Source organism: Dasypus novemcinctus, chromosome 5 (genome assembly GCF_030445035.2).
Source record: "Dasypus novemcinctus isolate mDasNov1 chromosome 5, mDasNov1.1.hap2, whole genome shotgun sequence".
NCBI lineage: Eukaryota > Metazoa > Chordata > Mammalia > Cingulata > Dasypodidae > Dasypus > Dasypus novemcinctus.
The window spans coordinates 158,252,960-158,274,559 of NC_080677.1; the positions used below are offsets into that span (position 1 = coordinate 158,252,960).

At 41.1% G+C, this 21,600-nt stretch overlaps 1 protein-coding gene across 5 annotated transcripts in view; it reads left to right on the top strand.

Annotated features, from left to right (window-relative positions):
• Positions 1 to 21,600, top strand: part of ABI1 (abl interactor 1) — a 117,132-nt gene that overhangs the window by 19,292 nt on the left and 76,240 nt on the right. The window lies entirely within an intron of this gene.

The following is a 21,600-nucleotide window of genomic DNA, read 5'->3' on the forward strand; positions in this document are numbered from 1 at the left end:
TCTTTCGCACTGGGTGGCTCTCCTTACGGGGTGGGGTGCACTCCTTGCGCGGGGGACTCCCCTACGTGGGGACACCCCTGTGTGGCAGGGCACTCCTTGCGTGCATCAGCATTGTGCGTGGGCCAGCTCCACACGGGTCAAGGAGGCCTGGGGTTTGAATCGCGGACCTCCCATGTGGTAGGCGGATGCCCTAACCACTGGGCCAAGTTCGCTTCCTGGCATAGTTGTACATTATTAAAAATCTCTTTAGTGACTGGCTAATAAAAGACAGCTGAATTCTCATATCTGCTTATGATATTTTGTTTTGGATCAAGTATATGAAGGAAATTTGCCCCCACACATATATGTAGTTGAAAAGGGAGCGGTATTTTAATAGCCTTTCTATGTTCTTATGGATAATTTTCTTTGATACTACATCAAAACTGGGCAGGTGGTGGTTTCTTAAAGGTGCAGTGTGGATTCTGAAGCCCTATCAATAAACATTTTATACATGGACCAGTGGAAAACTTTTGCTTACTGAGTTATGTAGACCTTTTGAATGTTGATACATTTCATTATAGAGAATGAAAAATTACATTCATTAATGCCACCACATATCTCATCAGAAGCATTTTGGAGTATTGAAAAGCTTCCAAGCTCATGTTAATGGATTCAAGTTTTCCAAAATTCTAATTGTGTCCTTTTGACATATCCCCATCATTAATTGATAACCGTCATATTTAAGTATGCAACAGGAGTGCTTTATATAAACTTTCTATTTTTTCATACAGAATATTAAAAGGCATTTTCTCAAGGGTCAAGGTTTAATAAAATTAATATTTTTTCCTGCTTCATGAAGAACATTTTTAAGTGAAAGTGGCTTCTCCCTCCCCCTGTGAATGTTTGGTAGTGATGAATACAATAATTGCTGGGACAGTTAGTAACACTGACTTGATTTTTATTTGCCTTTTGAGTTTTCCTCACCTTTGTTTTCTGCAAATGTCAACACAGAGAAGAAGGCATTATTATGAAAATAGTTTTCATCTTGTAAAGATCTGGAAAGGGTCTTAGATAATCTTCAGGGATCCACAGACCGCTCTGGTATAGATGATTGGTCCAGTAGACTTAATGTCTTTCTTTTGTGTTAATAGGAGTCTGAATTTTAATTAATTAAATTATTAAGTAACAAAACAATTTTATTTGTTAGTATATATCACTATGTGTATTAAGCATCTCTGACTAAAGTAGCTTGCATAAGGCCTCAAGAAAAGTAAAGTTCCTTGTGTAGGAATTTTCTTAGTATAGTTTATATTATATTAATTATTTTGAATAGTAGTTTTTTTAATATTTGGATCATACTGTTCCTCTGTATATTTCACCTCTCAGTAGGACTAGGTTTGAAAGAGATGTGCTTAAAAGTGTCATATATGTTTCCTCCACATTTCATCTATAACAAGAATTTAGTAATCTGTCGAAGTAATTTTATTTGATTCAGAGGCAGTTCAAATCATGATTTTTAAGAAGGAATAATACTAATTTTAATTTTGAAACAACATAGTAAGCATTTATTTTTAATTTGAGTATATTTCACATTAGATTTGAAGAAATCTCTTTTTTATATTTTATCCAAAATATGTTTCTTTTCTGTACTAAGGTGTTTACATCTTATAATAAAAAAGAAAACAATTAAAGTGGGAGAAAAGGTGAAAAATGGAAGGTACATTTTTGTTTTGGCTGATTCTTTTATATTTTCCTCCTCCATTATATATTTTTATGCTTTTCATGAAAAAGGTTTTGGATTAATTTATTTCTCTTTCAAACCGTATCTCTTTCAAAAAGTTGGGAAACCTTTTCTTCTCCTTCAGTTCCAGATTCCATTAAAATTAATAATATTCACATTTTGCCGTTTTTTTCCAAGAGAAGAAGGCGTACTTTAGTGAGGACAAATCGAGATGAGAGTGGCCAGGGGCTTGGGGTTTTGGCAGCCCTTGCTGGAGGAAGCCAGAGATGAGGCGCCCTGACCTTTGGGCACTGGCAGGGAAAGCTCTGAGGAAAGAAGCAGTGGTGGCACAGACACCCTTACTAGCCAAAGTGGGGGGCTCCCCGCAAAAAGGGCGAGGCACATCAACAGGGAGAAGCTGGAGGCAGGGTTGGGCGCCGGTTTTGCTACAAGGATCACTTTTTAGCTTCAAAATGAGAAAAACCGCCACCATGCCCAACCCTCACCCTACCACACACAGGAATGTTCTGGAAGCCAGGGGATGGCCCCACCCGCTGGCTCAACAGCCATGTCCAGGGCACTGCCGCGACAAAAAAAAAGTGGGCATCCGCTTCCAAATGGCCAAAAATATTTGAGAAATAGAAATTTTAAATTAAAGTAAAAATCTAACACTTAGCCCTGGGTGAAGCAGCATCTGGCTTTAACCTCAAGGTCTCCTTGGGATCATCTTTGGTTTGGCAAAGCAGAGGTCCTCGGGCTCCCCCCCCCCCCCCGCCTTTTTTTAAAGATTTATTCATTTCTCTCCCCCTTCCCCATCCGGTTGTCTGTTCTCTGTGTCTATTTGCTGCGTCTTGTTTCTTTGTCCGCTTCTGTTGTCAGCGGCACGGGAATCTGTTTCTTTTTGTTGCGTCATCTTGTTGTGTCAGCTCTCTGTGTGTGTGACACCATTCCTGGGCAGGCTGCACTTTCTTTCGCGCTGGGCGGCTCTCCTTACGGGGCGCACTCCTTGCACGTGGGGCTCCCCTACGCAGGGGACACCCCAGCATGGCAGGGCACTCCTTGTGCGCATCAGCATTGCGCATGGGCCAGCTGCACACGGGTCAAGGAGGCCTGGGGTTTGAACCGTGGACCTCCCATGTGGTAGACGGACGCCCTAACCACTGGGCCAAGTCCGTTTCCCTCTATTAGATCATTTGGTTCTAGTAAATATATCAGAAAGCTGAAAAAGTGGCTATAATATTATGAACCTCTAATGTTAGAAACTGGGAAATGGAGTCCTCAAAGAGTGATATCATGATAGACTTATGCCAGAAATCACAGTAATATAAAATTTCTGCTTTGGCCCAGAAGCAAAGAAAAAAAAACTTTTTTAACAATAGCTTAGGCCTTAAACACCAGTGCATACAACACTCTAATATACAGAGTCAGATCACTTATAAAACTACCTTTGCCTAGATTCAATAGGACTAAGTAGACACCTACCAAGCCCACTCCAAATCTGCCAGCAGCCAGGCTGGCAGTCTCCATGGTGCGCTGGGACCCTGGTCACACACGGCCTGCTGGTGGGCTTTGGGACCTTGGTGCCCCACTCCAGGAACCCACATGCCCTGCGGCACTTCCCTACGGAACTTTGCCTCTGGGAGCCTGGAAGCGCCTCTTCATGGCCCACAGAACCCCTTTTGCTAATGCCCTCTGGAAACAGCAGTCCAGTAACTGAACTCACTTGACACCTGGAATAAAGCACTTGGCTGAGCTTGAGCTAATAGCTCGGAGGCAGGGACAGGCCTTGGCGGCGCTCGGCCCTGAGGACACTGTCTGCCCCTGGTTCTGGGGGCCCAGGCTTCAGGATGAGGGCTGTGCCAGCGAGGCAGGAGGAGGGCGCTGAGCAGAGGCGCCTCAGAGAACAGAGCTGGAGCCAACCCGCGGCACAGGGAGCAGGCTGGGATAGTAGGAAAACAAACTGGTGATGCTTTCATTCTTTCAGAATAATTGGAGAATGCCGTAGAGATCCCAAAGATGACTGACAGTATTTTATAGGATTCCAAGTCAGAATCACAGGAGGTATGAAATGCTCAGTAAAATGAAAAGTGCAGAATTGTATATAGTGTGCTTCACAGTATGACAGAATATATACTTTAGTTTGTCATCGCTTAGATATTCATCAACATTTTTTTGCCTATTATGTGCAAGAGTGTGTTTGCCAATCATATATAATCTCTGTCTTCAAGGGATTTATGGTCTGCCCCCTCCATTAATCAAATCACAACCTATGATCAGTTTTATCTAGGAAAGGTACATGTTGACATTAGAGTATTCATCAGGGCCTGTGACCTAGCCTGGCATGTCGAAGTAGCAATGTGGAATTTGAGATCTGAAAGGTGAATATTTATTAACCAAGCATCTGTGGGGGAAGGGAATACAGTGTTCCTACTAGAGGGAGCAGCATGTGCCCAGTCCCAAAGGTGGATGAAAGTAGCATGATTTCGAACAAGTTATAGACTTGTCTGTGTAGTTTAGGGTATAGAGAGGGAAGAGAGAAGGTAGTTAGGGAACAGATCAAGCAAGACTTTATAGGCTATGTTTTGAATTTGGGTTTTTTTTTTTCCTGAGACTGATGAGAAGATATTAAAAGTTTTAAGCAATGGGATGATATTACCATTTTTACTTTTTAAAAAGGCTGTTCTTGATATAGGGTGGTGCTTGCTTGAGTCTTTTGTGGACCCCAGAAAATCCTGTTTTTTTTTTTTGAGGTACTGGGGCTAGGGATTGAACTTGGGACCTTGTATGTGGGAAGCCAGCGCTTAACCACTGAGCCACATCAGTTCCCCTTTTAAGTGAACCTGTAAACCCACTGTAGATGTGACTTTTTGATTAGATTCAGTTAAGGGACCTTCCTTTTGATTAGATCATTTCAGTAGGTCGTGATCCTGGGTGGGCCTTAATCTTCTTACTGGAGTTCTTTATAAATAGAGAAATAAAATGGCTCAGGCACAGAAAAAATAGCCGAGAAAGAGAGCTTATGGAAATTGAAATCAAGGAGACCTGGAAGAGAGAAAAGCTGAAGAGGGAGCATCCTGTAGCTGTGAAGGAGCAGGCTCATAGAAGGAGAGGTGAAGGGACATCATCGTGTGCCTGATTGCCCGCAGCTGAGCTCAGGGAGAAAGTGAGCCTGGAGAAGAAGACAGAGATTGGCTTGTGCCTTGCCACATGGCAGCAGTCCAAGATCACCAGCAGCGAACCTTCAGTGAAACAGAATCTTTGATGATCCTTGATTTGGGCATAGTCACAGCCTCAGAACCATAAGCTTTTTTTTCTTTCTTTCTAAAAGATTTATTTATTTATTTATTTCTCTCCCCTTCTCCCCCCCACCCCAGTTGTCTGTTCTCTGTGTCTATTTGCTTTGTGTTCTTTGTCCGCTTCTGTTGTTGTCAGTGGCATGGGAATCTGTGTCTCTCTTTGTTGCGTCATCTTGCTTTGTCAGCTCTCCGTGTTTGTGGCACCATTCCTGGGCAGGCTGCTCTTTCTTTCGCGCTGGGTGGCTCTCCTTACGGGGCGCAATCCTTGAGCGTGGTGCTCCCCTACGCAGGGGACACTCCTACGTGGCACGGCACTCCTTGGGTGCATCAGCACTGCGCGTGGGCCAGCTCCACACGGGTCAAGGAGGCCTGGGGTTTGAACCGCGGACCTCCCATGTGGTAGGCAGGCGCCCTATCCACTGGGCCAAGTCCGCTTCCCAGAACCATAAGCTTTTAACCTAATAAATTTCCATTGTAAAAGTCAACTCATTTCTGGTATATTGTATTGGCAGCCCCTAGCAAACTAAAACAAGGGTGGAGAACAGATTGGAAGGGGGCTTGAGTACAGATTGAAAGGAAATCGTGAATAGACTGGGGGAAGTTATTCTCTTCGTGATTCAACAAATAGTTATTAGTTTCCTACTCTCTGGAAGACTATGCCAGATAGTGTGATGCAGTGTTTTGATGTCTCTATTATAAGAAAAAAAATTGATGAGTAGAAGATTACAGAGCCTTATTTAGGGAAGTGAAAATTGGTCCTTAGTGCTTCTGTTTAAATGAAGATATAGGTTATGGAAGAAAAATAATTGTTATTTTTGAAAGGTTGTTAATTTGGTTTTAGTAGTTAGAATTTTGCTTATGGGAAGAGAAAATATCTTGAGGCATTTTTTAAAGAGCATCAACATAATTTATATACAAACACATTCCTATAAAAAATTCAAATAATATAGTTGTATTCAAAGCAAAACCTGAAATGCCCCTTTTCTCTGTTTCTTCTGTATTCCTCTTACTCATCTCCTTCTCCTTCGACTGTTGTCAAGTTTTTTTTTCCTTCCGGTTTTTCTACAAAGATTGAGAAGTGGTTGAGGAAGATGAATCTGCTGTAGGCACAGGGTAGATGGGAGAAGGGAGAGACTAGAAACAGAGTGACCAGTTAGATGACTTTTATAGTTGTTCATATGTGAAAAGAATTTCTTGAATTTGGATAGCTATAGTACAGATTGAAGAGGAAGGAGATTTGAATGGGGAGGAAAAGGAGAGCTTAAACATGACTTATGTTACTTGTTTTCATTCTCTTCCAGAATAAAGTAAATATACCTACAGAAGATAATTTGGAGTCGCAGAAGTGAATCTATCTTTTTTCCCCAAAGATTTATTTCTTTCTCTCCACTTCCCTTGTTGTCTGCTCTCTGTGTCCATTTGCTGTGTGTTCTTCTGTGTCAGCTTGCATTATCTGGGGCACTGGGAAATTGCATCTCTTTTTGTTGTGTCGTCATGATGTGTCAGCTCTCTGTGTGTGCGGTGCCTCTCCTGGGTGGACCGCGCTTTTTTTCACGCAGGGTGGCTCTCCTTGCAGACTGCACTCCTTGCGCGTGGGGCATCCCTATGCAGGGGGGCCCCTGCGTGGCACAGTACTCCTTGCGCATGGCAGCACTGTGCATGGGCTAGCTTACCACACAGGTCAGGAGGCCCTGGGAATTGAACCCTGGATCCTCCGTGTGGTAGATGGACGCTCTTATCAGTTGAGCCACGTATGCTTCCCAGAAGTGAATGTATAAGCTCTTTATTTTTCAGCTGTTAGTTTCAACGTGAGTGTTAGTACACTTTCCAGTTTTTACTCCTCTACAATTGAATTGATTGGAATGGGTTGGAGAATAGGAATAAGGCTTGACTGTTGGCTTGCCCTGTGTCTCTGGCTATACTATTTTTTAAATTTTAAAAATTTTTTTATTTTTATTTTTTTAAAAGATTATTTATTTATTTCTTTCCCCTCCCCTCCCACCCCTGTTGTCTGTTCTCTGTGTCTGTTTGCTGCGTCTTGTTTCTTTGTCCGCTTCTGTTGTCAGCGGCATGGGAATCTGTTTCTTTTTGTTGCGTCATCTTGTTGTGTCAGCTCTCTGTGTGTGTGGCACCATTCCTGGGCAGGCTGCACTTTCTTTCACGCTGGGCGGCTCTCCTTAATGGGGCACACTCCTTGTGTGTGGGGCTCCCCTATGTGGGGGACATCCCTGTGTGGCAGGGCACTCCTTGCGTGCATCAGCAGTGCGCATGAGCCCGCTCCACACGGGTCAAGGAGGCCCAGGGTTTGAACCGAGGACCTCCCATGTGGTAGATGGATGCCCTAACCACTGGGCCAAGTCCGCCACCTATTATTTAAAAAAAAAAAAACTTTTTAAATTTAAATTTTTATTTTTTAAAGATACTTAGATTATATAAATGTTGTATAAAATATGTAGGGAATTCTCATATGCCCTATCCCCTACTCCTCACACACTTTCCCATATTAACAACATCTTCATTAGTGTGGTACGTTTGTTATAATTGATGAACACATATTGGAACACTGCCACTAAGTGTGAATTATAGTTTAAACTCTCCTGCACAATTTTGTAAGTTATGACAAGATGTATAATGGCCTGTATCTGTCATTGCACTGTCATTCAGGACAATTCCAATGTCCTGAAAATGCCCCCATATTACACTTATTTTTCCCCTCTCTCACCCCTCAGAATCTCTGGTGGCTACTGCCTCCACGTCAATGATAAAAGTTTTTCCATTGCTAGAATAACAGTTCGTTTATAGTAGAATACCACTCTAGTCCATTGTTCATTCCCTAATCTTGAGGATTCTGGAATGGTGATGCCCACTCTGCCTCTGATTGAGAGGGGGCTTAGATCCCATGGGGTTAGATAGATGGGACTTCTTGCTTGCAGTTGTAGACTCTGTTCCTTGGGGTGGTCAGTGTCCATCATCATTTCCTTTTTAGTTGTCCTGGATGAGTCCAGTGAACTGGAGAGTAGGTGTTGCAACTCTTTTGAGATTCAGAGCCTGACTGGCCCAAATATTTAAATCTCTTGGACATAAACCTTTTGACTCTAGTGCTAACTGTAGGTTCAATTAGAAGGGGAAGAAGAGCCATGTGTAGGGAAACCACAACTGTGTCCAACTCTGTTGCATGGGGAGGGGAGCACAAATTCCAAAGTAGGGCCCACTGGCAGGGCGCCAAACTCCTGAGCTGTCAGACCTGCTTATAGTATCTGGATGTGTCCAGAACCCTCAGGAGTCCCGCTATTTGGGGCAGTGTTTACTTTGGCAGTCAGTGAGGTCCTGCTGAGGCGTGCATAAGCGTAACCTCTGGAATAACCTCCCAAATCACTTTGAAGTCTCTTAGCCATATAAACTCGTTTGTCTTTACCCTTTCCCCCTTTTGGTCAAGGTCTTTTTACAGTTGCATTGATAATTGGTGCTTGGTAGTAATTCCTTGGTGCCAGGGAGGCTCATCCCTGGGAGTCATGTCCCATGCCGGGGGAAATGTAATGCATTTATACACTGAGTTTGGCTTAGAGAGAGCCATATTTGAACAACAACAAGGCTCTTAGGTGGTAATTCTTAGGGCTGACTGTACTTTTGAGGCATGAGATTGAAGTGAAGTTTTTCCTTCTAATGTTAATTTTGGTGATCTATCACAGTTTTCTGTATTACAGATAATTTTTATACAGTTAGACACATTTTTATAAATAATTTCAGGATGTGTCACCTATACATAGATCAAAAACTTTGTCCCTCTTCGAAAGAAACTTTTAGAGAGAATTCTAAGAAACAGTATAGTGTTTGGGAGTCTCAGGGAAGGCTTCGCATAAAGAGTAAGTTTATCTAAATCATGAGTTTAAAAGGTTGAGGGGAAGGGAGTGTTTGGAGCTAGGGATGCACATAGTAGAAGTGGCATGCACAGCAAGGGATGTTTGGGAGGGAAGTAAGTTTATTTTGATAGTGTTACATGCAAGGGACGGTATTGGAGGAGATGAAATCTCAGTCAAAAATATACCTGTCACTAAATTATAGAAAACTAGTTCAGGGTTTTCCACATTTTAAAACAGGGAAGCCATGCTTTAAATTTAATACTGGCATGACGAAATTGTCTTTACTATCGCCTGACATGTATTCCTTTCCTTTGTCTAGGCACATTTGGCATAATCAACAGACCATTGAATTTAGTGGGTAAATGCAGGAGAAATGAATTTTAGGTCCAAATCAGTCACTTACGTATGAGCTAAATGTCACAACTTAGGGACTTCTTGCGTTAGAAGATTTGTATTAGGGAAGCGAATGTGGCTTGAGTGATGGAACTTCTGTGTACCATATGGGAGGACCTGGGTTTGATCCCTGGGGCCTCCTGGTGAGGAAGAGGAGAGGGTGTGCCTGCATGGTGAGCCAGTGCCCACACAGCTGCCCGCACAAGTGTCCGCGTGGTGGGCCAGTGTCTTGTGCAGCTGAGTTGCACAGCAATATGATGACGCATCAAAGGAGAGACAGGGAGAGTCAAGGTGAAGCGCAGCAAAGACCAGGAACTGAGGTGGTAAAATTGGCAGGGAATCTCTCTCCTCAATGGAGGTTTCCAGGATCGAATCCCGGTGAATCCTGGAGGAGAAAAAATGAGAAGACAACACAGACAGCAAAAACAGCAGGGAAGGAGGAGAGGGGAAGAGGGAAAAATAAATAAATAAAAAAGAAGCTGTGTTTCAAAAGAGAAATGTAGATTTGTTTTTAGTGTTTGTGATTTCTCCTATATAGAGCCATTTAAATATTCATTTCACTTCCCTTGTGCCTGTCTTCTCCTTCTCCTTGATAGTAGTGCAATTAGACTTTCATGCCAGTTACTTCTCCATCCTTATCCCTTCCCTCATAAAAGAAAGGCAATATGGTGCTAAAATATGAAAATCCTGCTACTTTGGAGTTTTGGGGGAGGGGATGTGGGGTGTTGTACTAGGGTTTAAGTTGGGAGAAATATGTGGATGTATTTATATCACTGAGAAGAATCACTATAAAACATAAGACAGAAGTCTTATAAAAAAAAGATCTTTTGACTTGATGTACAATAAATCATACAATGATCTTGTTTCTCTTTTTCTTTCTGGCTTCATGGAGGTCAGAGCCAAACTTATGGCTCCAATTTGTTATGTGGTGCTTCGTGGTTTTTGTGGTCTGTATAATAGCCTCCTGGCTTCATCTTTTTTTTTTTTTTAACTTATTTTGAAATATTCCTACCCACCCCCAATACCCATATCTACCAATTTTAACATTTTTCCACCTTTCTTTGCTTATGATTTTGTCTGTCTGCTTGCTTGTCTGCCTGTTAGTACATTTTCTGAATATTTGAGTGTAGGTTATATATATCACAGTCCTTGAACATGTAATATTACCATGCACATTTCCTAGGAACACCTCTGAATCTACCTCTGAATCTACCTAAAGTAAGTTATCAAGTTCAAGAAATTTAACACATATATAAGGCTTATAGTCTATATTCCAATTTTTTCATATGTCCCAATAATTTTTTTTTACACTTTTTTATTAATGTTATAGATCACAAAGAACGTTTCATTAAAAAACATAAAAACATAAGAGGGGAAGCGGACTTGGCCCAGTGGTTAGGGCATCCGTCTACCACATGGGAGGTCCATGGTTCAAACCCTGGGCCTCCTTGACCCGTGTGGAGCTGGCCCATATGCAGTGCTGATGCACGCAAGGAGTGCTATGCCACACAGGGGTGTCCCCTGCGTAGGGGAGCCCCATGTGCAAGGAGTGTGCCCTGTAAGGAGAGCTGCCCAGCGCAAAAGAAAGCACAGCCTGCCCAGGAATGGTACCGCACACATGGAGAGCTGACACAGCAAGATGACACAACAAAAAGAAACACAGATTCCTGTGCCGCTGACGACAACAGAAGCAGACAAAGAAGAAGACGCAGCAAATAGACACAGAGAACAGGGGTAGGGGGAGAAATAAAAATAAATCTTAAAAAAGTTCAAGTATCAACTTCTCATTTAAAAAAAACAAAACATAAGAGGTTCCCATATACCCCATTCCCCATCCTTGCACCCCATCATTTTTGTAAATTGTGTTTTTTTGAAGATATATACATCACAAAAAAACTGTTACACTAAAAATATGAGGTTCCTGTATACCCCCCATCCCCACCCCACTCCTCCTACACCAAAAACCTCCCTCATCTTTGCAGCACACTCATTGCACTCGGTGAACACATTTTGGAGCACTGCTGCACTACACGGATCATAGTTTACCCTGTAGTTCGCACTCTCCCCCAGTACATTCACTGGGTTATGGCAGGATATATAAAGTACAGCATTTGACTCTGCAGTATCATTAAAGACAACTCAAAATCCCAAAAATGCCCCCACATCACATCTCTTCTACCTTCTCCCTGCCCTCAGCAACTACCGTGGCCACTTTCTCCACCTCGATGCTAAAATTTCTTCTATTACTCGTCACAGTAGCTTTATAGTAGAATATCAGTAAGTCCACTCTAGTCCATATTTTATTCCTCCATACTGTGGACCCTGGGATGGTGATGTCCTCTCCACCTCTAGATCAAGAGGGAGCTTAGATTCCTCATGGATGATGGATTCATTTCACATTATTTTAAGAGCATTCTCAAGGGTAACTGATATACCTCAAGTGATTGGGCTCCCATGTATGATATAGGCGGTCCAGGGTTCGATTTCTGGGGCCTCCTGGTGAAGGCAAGCTGGCCTGTGTGGCGAGCTAGCCCATGTGGAGTGCTGGCCCAACCTGGCATGCTGACCTGCACGAGAGTGCTGGCCTATGCAGAGAGCTGGCACAGCAAGATGATGGAACAAAAAAGAGACACAGAGGAGAGACAATAAAAGACGCAGCAGACCAGGGAGCTGAGGTGGCACGGGAGATTGAGCTCCTCTCTCCCACTCTGGAAGGTCCCAGGATCAGTTCCTGGTGCCCCCTGAAGAGAAGACAAGCAGACACAGAAGAAAACATAGCAAACGGACACAGAAAGCAGACAGCGAGTGCAAAACAATGAGGTGGGGGTGGGGTGGGAGAAATATCTTAAAAAAAACAAAACAAACCTTTGGCTTAAAAAAAAAAAAAGCTCCTCAAGTGGTGGTGATGTTCATCTGTGGTTGGGAATCACTATTTCAGTGCCAGGAGTGGGTGAACCTTTTTTGTAAAGGGCCATGTAGTAAATATTTTAGACTTTGCAGGCTATATGATCTGACATAATGTCTCAACTTTGCCATTTTAGCAAGAAACCATAGATAGTATATAAACAAATGATGTGGCTGTCTTCCAAGATAACTATTTACAAAAATAGAGGGGCAGTATCTGCTTGGAGGATATTGTTGGTTGACCCTTGTTCTAGTGCTTGATCCTTTAAAATTTGTTTCACTGATAATTTATTATGAAAATTTCCAAGCATAAAAAATCCAAACACTACAGTAAACATCCAGATACCCACCACTTAGATAATATCATTAGCACTTTGCTGTATTTGTGGAGCATGTCCCTTTAGTCACTATGCTGTAACACCTCTGGGTGGCTGCTAATGGGCCAAAACTGTATTTGAGCTAACATATTGAAATGAAGGGCTTTCTTTTTTAATGCTATTCCTCTAATTTGCTGTTTATATTTCTGAGTGATTTAATTATTTGTTTTGGATTCAGTATTTGAAAATTTATTAATGTTTTTCCCTCTTTGGTCTCTGTCTCTTTCATATTTTATCATCTATATGAACATAATTTCCTTTTGTTCATATCTCATATCTTTTTGAATAGCTATAAGAATAATGGTACTGCTCACGTTTTTATTTGGAATAGCTGTAATTCGAAACATTCAGTTGATTTCAATAAAGTTTGCTAATTGATCTCTCCCACAGGAATTTTTTTATTAGAATTTGTGGGTTTACGAACAATCATGCATAAAATACAGGATTCATATATATCACCCTATTGTTAACACCTTGCATTGGTGTGGCACACTTGCAACAATTGCTGAAAGTGCATTTTTATAATTGTACTATTACTACAGTCCATGGTTAGGATTCATTGTTTATGCTATACAGTTCATGGATTTATTTTATTTTTATTTTAGTAACATATACATAACCTTTCATATAAAAGACTAAGAAATTAGGAAAGAAGTAGTTTATGAGATATTGTCACACAGGTTCTAATTTTTGGGGTGGAAAATGTGATACTGAATCATTAGACTGGAGACAGCCAAGACTTATTTTGTGAGACTGCATTGTAAGTTGGTGCAGCCAAGGAAATAGGCAGAATCAGTGGTAGGACAAGGTACTTTTTTAGGTATTTATAGAACCTTGGTTTTTTTTTTCCTTCCACAGCAAAAGTACTTTGTTTTTCTCAAGTCAGTTAATGGTGATGCTGAATGGGAGGGTGTTAACTAACTACCACCCTACCTAGTTGTCTGTAAAAAGATGCTTAATATAGTTTAGGTAATTTCCTAGCACATTTATTTGAATATGAATTGCAAATGGAAATTAGTAACTTCAGTGAGGAATAACTTTGAAAAGTGTTAATTTTTTTTTTATCTTTAAATTCTGTATCTTTAAATTTTTTGTGTCTTCTATTTATAGAACCTCTATATATATAGTGTAAATTGTTTCATAAATCAAAAATATTCTCAGCTATCCTGAGAAAGTCAGCCTTTCACTCTCTTCTCTCTTCCCTACCAGTAAATTAAAATTCACGTGGTACACAAATTGGTTAATAATAACCTGGAGTGGTTCATCTTAGAGTAAATTATACACTTTAGTAGTTTCCTTCTGCCACATTAGAACTATGTTTTGTTCCCTCTTAGGATTATATAGAGAGCTAGTGTGGCCTAGTAGATAGACCAAGGCCTTTGGAGATGTAGCCACTCTGTTCCTTCCTTTCTGAAAATCCTTCAGTGGCTCCCTGTTAGTCTAAGGGTGAAATCCAAAGTTTTCAACATGGCTCTTAAGGGCCTGTAGGATTTTTTAGCTTTTATCTGTTCTACATTCCCCCATTGGGCCTGCTGAATAATTTTGGTTGCTTACCTCCAAGCTAACTATTGGGATCCTATCTTCTGTTCCTTCCCTCCCCTCCCACTCCTAAAGTTAGTTCTGTTCCAGAACATTAGGTGAAGTAAATTCCCATACCTCAACTGCATATACAAGATTAAAAGCTGTTCAAAGACCAGTACCAGTAGATTAGGGTTCAGAACATGGTTCTAGTCCTAGCTCAGCCATTTACTAGTTAGGGGGATCCTTGGACAAATTAGTATCTTTGAGCTTTATTTAGTGCCTTCATCTGTGAAACCAGGATATTTGCCTAGGTAATTGTGTGAAAATGTTTTGAAAGCTAAATAAATGTAGCTATTTAGAAGTATTACAATCAAGTGTATATTTGAGGATTTGTAAGAAGGCAGCATTTCTTAATGTTTGAGGAGAAAGATTAAAATTGCCTTGTAGGAAGGGTAAACTAGACTGGTTTCTTATATAGTGTAGCAGTTTGATATTATTGATGAATTCCAAAAAGAAATATTGGATTATGTTTGTAAACTGATCTTTTCCTCTGGGCATATTAGATTATATTGGATTCATAGGTTTACTTGATTAAGTAATTATGTAAACCTCTTGTGCCAGTAGGGCACAAGATAAAAGGCATGGCAAAAAACAGAGTTAAGAGTTTTTGATGTTGGAGTTTTGATGTTGGAGTTTGATGCTGAAGCCTTAACCTGGAGCCTCAGGAAGAGGGGAACCCTGAACCCAGAGAAGCAAAGGGTATCAGGCCCAGAAGAACAGACAAATTTACAAACATATTCTCTTCTTTCGGAGTTCATAAATAATCTCAAAGTGCCATACCCCAACCTCTGAATTCCAAAAAAACATTATATTTTAAAAACCTTAAATCCTTTCAGTTAGCAGTGCTAAGTACAAAATCATATCACAATCAGTTTATTTAATTAATTATTTTTTTTGGCTTTGCTAAAGAGTATTTATTTGTGGTAAAAACTCACAGTAACAAGGCCCTAAAGAGTCCAGCTCAAGGCTGCTCTCTCACCATAGTCAGTTGACATGTGTAGAAGCAAGATGGCGGGCAACATCTGCGAGGGTTCAGTTTTTCTTTCTCTTCAGGCTGGCACAGGGTTTGTTTCTTTCTGGGCTTTCTCAGCTGCTCAGCTGCAAACTATCAGGTGAATAGCTCATCTCTCTCCCTGTGTCTTCTTGAGTGGGTGTCCCACAATCAGTTTAAAGAAATACAGTTCTCTTGGGGCAAATCCCATCTGGCTGTAGACTTCTGAAACTTACAAAACAATTTATCTGCTTCCAGTCTACAAAGGGACAGACAATGAATAAACATTTTCATTACCATAAAGAGAAATTGGGAGGGCAGCATGAGTCGCTGGTAACCTACAGTTCTGAAAACCTCCAGGGCATACTTCATTAAATTTCAAACTCTGAGAGTCCTTCTGAAGATGATGGTTTCTTCTTCCTGGGACTGTCATGGGGACCCACCCTTTCCACAGGCTTGCCCAATGGCCATTTTCTTGGTTCCACCCTCATCAAGCATCTGCATGGTGACTGAGCTCCAGATCTCATCCACTAGAATGTTGAGGTGATGGCCACACTTTCCCTGACCTATGGGGAAGAAGTCCACCCTTCTCAGGACACTGGGGTGTTGGTCTCACTCTCCCAACACTTGGGGATTGCGCTCCACCCTCACTGTAGCCTGGGGCTACAAGACTTTCCCTGAATAGTGGGCTGGGACAGCCACCCTCTTCAAATGCTGGGGCAAACTCACCCTCTCCATACACATGGGTAGGGTCCTTCTCTTGGCCCAAGGAGATGTATCAATTCCAGACCTCAGCTTCCATGGTTTTCCTTTTAAACCATTTTCCCTTCCATCTCTCGCCTCCATGTGGCAGGCATATACTTAGTGATGTGGACTTCCACTCACCAAGACTGACTTGGCCACCGCTATTGTTAAATGTCTATCTTGCCAATAGCAGCAAGCTAACTTGGAGCACCTGATAGAACACCATTCTTCTGGTGGGAATAGCTACACATCTGGTGGCAGGTTGCTTATATTGGACTGCTTCCATAATGGAAATGATAGCATTTTGTTCTTACTGGAATAGCTACTTACTCTGGGTATGGTTTTGTCTTCCCTGGTTGATTTGCTTCTGCCATAATAATGACTTTCAGAATCGCCTTATTTATGTCATGCTATTCCATACCCTATTGTTTTTTTTTTTCCAACTGAAAATTGTTTTTAAATGTATTTTTTACTTTTTGAGGTACCCGGGACTGGGGATTGAACCTGGGACCTTGTATGCAGGAAGGTAGCTCCCTTACTCCATTGCTTTTGACAAGGGAATTTATAGAAGGTGAAATGTGGCAGTGGACTTGTGCTCTTGGAATATCTAGTCTTACCCTGTTCCCCATTACCCCGAGGCTACAGAACTGATAGAACAGTGGAACAGCTTTTGAAGACTCAATTACTGCCATCAGTAGGGTAGCTTCTCTCTGCAAGGCTAGAGTAATGTTCTCTAGACTGTTGTCATTTCCCTGAATCAGCAACCAATCAATGTGTGGTGATGTTTTTCTTGTGGCTAGGAGTCATAAGTCAGGGAATCAAAGAGATGGAAATTGAGTGCCTTCTATCACAGTTACCCTGAATGATCCACTAGCAATTTTTTTGCTTCCTTTTTTCATAACTCGGGACTATGCTAGTTTAGAGTTTTTAGTTCCAAAGAGATGAATGCTTTTACTGGGGAACACAGCACTGAGCAGGCGAAGAAGGGGATAACTGCATTGGTTAGGGTATTGATCTGACTCTCAAGTGGAAATTAGGTTGCCTGCTACACAATGGGATTAAAGAGAGTATGTCTGGATTGCAGGAGAGCCTGTGGAGTGCCTTTTAGCACTTCCATGTACTGTGATAAAAGCTATGGAAAATGAAAACCATCCGATAAGGCAGGGCTGCTATTGGCAGAGAAGGTTTCAATTACCCTACAAGCCAGGGAACAATGGCCAGCTGAGGTGCTTGCTGAGGGCAAAGGAACATGTAGATGATAGTCGGAGAAAAAATTTTATAAACACCAGCTATGACTGCATAACCAGGTATAGAAGGAAGTCTCAACTAGTTAGGAATATTTCGTCTGTATCTTAATATTTGTGTATATATTAACCAATTCATTTTCTTCCTCCCTATCTTCCCCCGCTCTGCCATTGCCCGATTTTTTTGTATCTAGCATAAGATGTGTTAATAGTGGTTAACCTTATATTTCAGTATTTATGTCACAGGACATCAGAGGGGGAAGTGTGAATCAGCTAGTTAGAAAAGGAATGAACATTACCCAAAGAGATACAAAATAGACTTTGTATTCTGTTTTGGGGATTTATCTTGTTTTTGCTACATATCGTCTAATTGCTTATGCACTCTTTCTTAAAAAGGTGGTATATATTTTTTCCATTAGAGAAGTAAGTTTGCAGAAAAATGAAGAAAATAATAAGAGTTCCTGTATACTCCCCGCATACATGCAGTTTTCCCTATTATGAGTATGTTACATTAATATGGTACCTTTTTACAATTCATGAAAGAATATTATTATAATTGTACTATTAAGTATAGTCCTTAGTTTACATTAGTGTTCACGCTTTGTATTGGATAGTCCTGTGGTGGTTTTTATTTTTCAATTTTTGTTCTAGCAACATATATACCTCCTATAATTTCCCCTTTTAACCACATTCAAATATATAATTCAGTGCTGTTATTTAATTTTACAATGTTATGCTACCATCAGCACCATCGATCCAAAACTTTTCCATCAATCCAAATAGGAATTTTGTAGAAATTAAGCATTACTCCCCATTCCTTACTCCCATTCTGGCCCCTGATGACCTTTATTCTAGTTTCTGACTATGCGTTTGCTTATCCTAATTATTTCATATCAGTAAGAGCATACAGTTTTGTCCATTTGTAATTTTGACTTTTTTCATTCAACATGATGTCTTCAAGATTCATCCATGTTGTCACATGTATCAGAAGTTCATTCATTTTTATGGCTGGATAATATTCCGTTATATGTATTTATAACATTTTGCTTTTCCTTTCATTGGCTGATACTTGGGTTGCTTCCATCTTTTAGCAATTGTGACTAATGCTGCTGTGAACATTGGTGTGCATATATCTGTTCCTTGCTTTCAATTCTTCTGGATGTATACCTAGTAGCAGGATTGCTGTATCATATGGCAGTTCTATACTTAGTTTCCTGAGGAACCGACAAACTGTCTTCCACAGCGGCTGCACCATTTCACATTTCCAGCAGTAATGAATGAGTGTTCTATTTTTCCACATCCTCTCCAACACTTGAAAAAAAAATTTTTTTAATAGCCCTCTAGTGGGTATAAAATGGTATGGCATTGTGCTTTTGATTTGCATTTCTCTCATGGCTGATGATGTTGAACATTTTTTTTTTTTTTAATTGGATTTTCTTTTTGTTTTGAGCTATGGGATTTCTTTATATAATCTAGAATTAATCTTTTAACAGACATGTGGTTTCCAATGTTTTCTCCCATTGAGCAGGTTGTCTTTTTCTTTAAGCAATTAGTTGCTTTATTTTCATACTAGCAAAATTTTAAAAATTAATAATACACAGTGTTAGCTAGGATGTGGGGCTCTTACAAGGAGACTGTAACTTAGAACAATCTTTTGGAGGACAATCTGGCAGAATTCTTTCCATTTCACTTCAAATTTCACAACAGAAAAGGAAAAAGGATCTTCCTAGGTCCTGGAAGTGAGTAGATTGTCTTTTTATTTTCATGATAAAGTCCTTTGATGTACAGAATTTTAAAAATTTGAGCTCCCATTTGTGGTTTTTTTTTTTCCTTTTGTTGCTTGTATTTTGAGTGTAAAGTCTAAGTAACCATTTCTTCACCCAAGGTCCTGAAGTTGCTTCTCTAGGTTTTCTTCAAGAAGTTTTTAGTTCTTTTTTTTTTTTTTGTCTTTATTTTTTTAGTGTTACATTAAAAAAATATGAGGTCCCCTTATACCCCCCACCCCCCTATAGTTCTTTAAAAATTTTTTAAAAATGAATCATTTTTTTGATATTATATTAATAAAGCTTATAATTCATCCAAAGTTACAGTCGGTGGTATTTGATATAATCACATAGTTGCGCATCTCTCACTTCAAACATTATTACAGCATTTTCATTATTTTGATGATAATAATAAACAAAAACCAGACAAAATTCTTCGCCTCAATCTCTGTTTCCTCTTTATACGTAGCTGCTATTTCTGGCTATTCTTGCACAATTATTTATTAAGTAGTTTTATTGAGATATATTCACATACCATAAAATCTATCCAAAGTGTATAATCAATGGCTTTTAGTATAATCACAGTGTTGTGCATTCATCAAGTTGTGACTCTTATATTTAGGTCTTTGATCCATTTTGAGATGATTTTTTTTGTGTATGGCATGAGGTAGGGATCTGTTTTAGTTTGCTAAAGGTTGTCAGTGCAAAATACCAGAAATGGGTTGGCTTTTATAATGAAATTTATTAGGGTAAGGGCTTACAGTTTCAAGGCTGTGAAAATGTCCCACTCAAGGTATCATCCAGGTTAGCTGCTTGATGGCAAGGCAAAATGGTGGCCAGTTTCTGCCTTCTCCAGACTCCCTTTCTCACCAGCTTCAGCTGTGGGCAGTCAGGCATATGGTTCATTTCTCTTTGGGCGTGGTCTTTTCAGCCTCAGGCTGCTCCACTGATTTGAGCCTCTGGTCTTTCCTGGTTTCTCTGACTCTGCAGCTGCAGGTGATCCTGGAGTCCTCTCCCATGGGGGTAAAAATGGCATTGCTGGTCTCTCCTTAGTTTACATAAGACTCCAGCGAGAGTATTAAAACCCACCCTGAGCCCTGCATTCTAATCAAAGGCACATCCCTCTAAAGCAGTCTAATAAACAGTGATCTATGGAACCTAGAGTGCCTACAACTGAAAGCAGGAGGATTGCATCCAATATCCATATGGAATCTAAACCCCCTCTTGACATAGATGTGGAATGGACACAACCAAGCCAAGATCCACAGGAAGGAGGAATACAGCAAATGGAAGGAGCCTTTCCAGTGTACACACCATGGAAGGGGACTTCCACATGGGCGAGGAGACCACGTCTTGAAGCCCATGAAGGACAGTCTGGGCCTGTAGGACCTCAAGCACCCAGAGGGGCTCACCGGCCCAGCGCTGCTGGTGGACTACAAGGAGGATGCTACAGCTGACTTCATCCTACTCTATCCGGGGAAGATGCAGCAGCTGGAGGACAGGCTTGCTGAAAAACAACTTTCTACATTGCTAAAAAAGACAAACATGAGGTGACCAAACCCAAGGGCTAACTCAAGAGTTTCCCAGGACTTTGAGCCCATCAGGACTGGCCAGGGGGCTGTGAAAGGCTGGGCACTACACCCCTTGGGCCAGAGCTACTTTGAATGTCCTAGAGCCTCCACCCAGGGGTCTGTGCTTTGTTCAGTCAGCACTGGCTGGGATCCATGAAAGGAACTGTCACAAAGAGGGGACAAATGTCCTGTCCTTTGAACTTCCCTCCTTATTAGGAGGATGACTCCTAATAACATCTACCAGGTGCAGGGGTAAAAAGCAAGCACAGTGCTATGGGAGAACCAAGAAAGCAGAGATGGCTTCCAGGTAACAGGGGCAGTTTTGGAGTTAAGGGACAGAATGTCAATGGATGGACATGGGAAGAGCCAACTTGAAGAAGCCTGGAAAAAAGAGCAGCCCAGACCTTGGATTGTCTGGGACATATTTCAGAATGGCCCATGAAGTTCCTCCCTGTCTAGAGCAATGTGGTTTGTTTGGGCCCCAGGGAAGTAAATATTCTTGAGTATGCATCTCAAATAAGCATTTATGTGTTTATTAATACAAAGAACCACGCTTTGCTGGACTATGTCCACTCTAAACAGTACATGAATGCATAACTATGTCTCATACATGAAATAAATAAAAATTAAAACTTAAATAACTAAAAAAAAAAAGGTCTATTCAAAAGGTCCCTTAATTAAATCTAACCAATAGGTCCCACATAAGGTGGTTTATAGACACAGGAATGGGTTTGCTTTAAGAACAGAATTTTCTGGAGTCTACAAAAGACTCAGCTCAGGATAGGGGTTCATTCTTTTGCATATGGATATCCAGTTCTCTCAGCACCATTCGTTGAAGAGTATTCTTTCAGCACCCTTGTCAAAAATCAATTGGCCAGGCTGCCGTCACGGTGGCTGCCACAGCCTCCGGATGCTGCTGGAAAGGGGAAGCAAGGCGGAGCAGGTAGCTCAGTCCCTGGGTGGTGGTGGCGGGTGGGTGGGGGAGAGGGCAGGTTCGCTGCTGCAGGGGGCTGGCAGTAGTGGGGATGGTGGCTCACACCAGCCATGCCGAATAAAAGCAAGAAGGAGAAAGGAAGGAAAAGTGGAAAAAGTTCGAGAGAAGGACCAGACACAGTAAAATCAGAGATTCCCAGCAGGAAAAACAGTATTGCTCTTCCTCAGTCATCAGTATCTAGTA